Genomic DNA, 876 nt, shown 5'->3' on the forward strand with positions numbered 1-876 from the left:
TTTTTGCAATTCTTTCAGAGCAGCTTGAACTTCTTCCTTTATCAACAAAAGCTCTTACTCTTATATTGTTTCATGAAATTCTTCTGTGTCCAGCAATTCCTTCTGGTACAATGACCCTGTATACTCTTTCCATCGTCTTTTAACGCTTCCTGGATCATTGAATAATCTGTCCAAAGCATCCTTAAGTATTACAATTTGAGATTTTAATTTGTTCTTCAGTTCCTTCATCTTAAGAAATGCTGAGTGGGTAGGGAGCTCAGGACCGCAGGAAATGTGGAGAAATGGGAGACAGTGTTGCTTGCATTGATCCCACAGTTATTTAGGGGGGGGGGAACTGCTGTCTAGCTTGACCACGCGAGACCCCCTTAACTCAGGAGCAGTGAGCCAGGTGCCCCAGCAGACGCCACCAGCTGAGTCCCTGCCAGAAGCTGCGCCTGCCAAGCTGCTGTGAGACCCACCCCTGGGAGTAGGCAGGTACTTTGGGAAACAAACTGCTGTCTGGCCTGACCACATGGTACCCCTTAACTCAGGCAACAGTGATGTACTGGGCCCCTCAACCGAGGTGAGAAGCCACTTCCAGAAAAGAACAACAGGCTTCCTCCATGGTCATTCAGGCTCTATGGGGAACAACTGCTGTCAGGCCCTTGGCCTTGCAGGGCTTGGGCTAAAAGGGAAACACAAATATATAGGTGCGTCTCAAAACATTTCCATTGATCAATGTGGACATTTGAGAGCCATGGGAGCTACAAGCATCAGTGGGATGCAGAAAATAAGAGCAGGGTGCAGCTTGTCTCTGTGGGGTGCCATGAGCCAAGGTGGGGACCACTGAGCCTCAGGAGAGAACAGAGAGCCACAGCAGGACCCACTTGCCAGGAG

This window comes from Elephantulus edwardii, unplaced genomic scaffold (assembly GCF_000299155.1).
Source record: "Elephantulus edwardii isolate Elephantulus edwardi_28Jun2011 unplaced genomic scaffold, EleEdw1.0 scaffold00031, whole genome shotgun sequence".
NCBI classification, from domain to species: domain Eukaryota; kingdom Metazoa; phylum Chordata; class Mammalia; order Macroscelidea; family Macroscelididae; genus Elephantulus; species Elephantulus edwardii.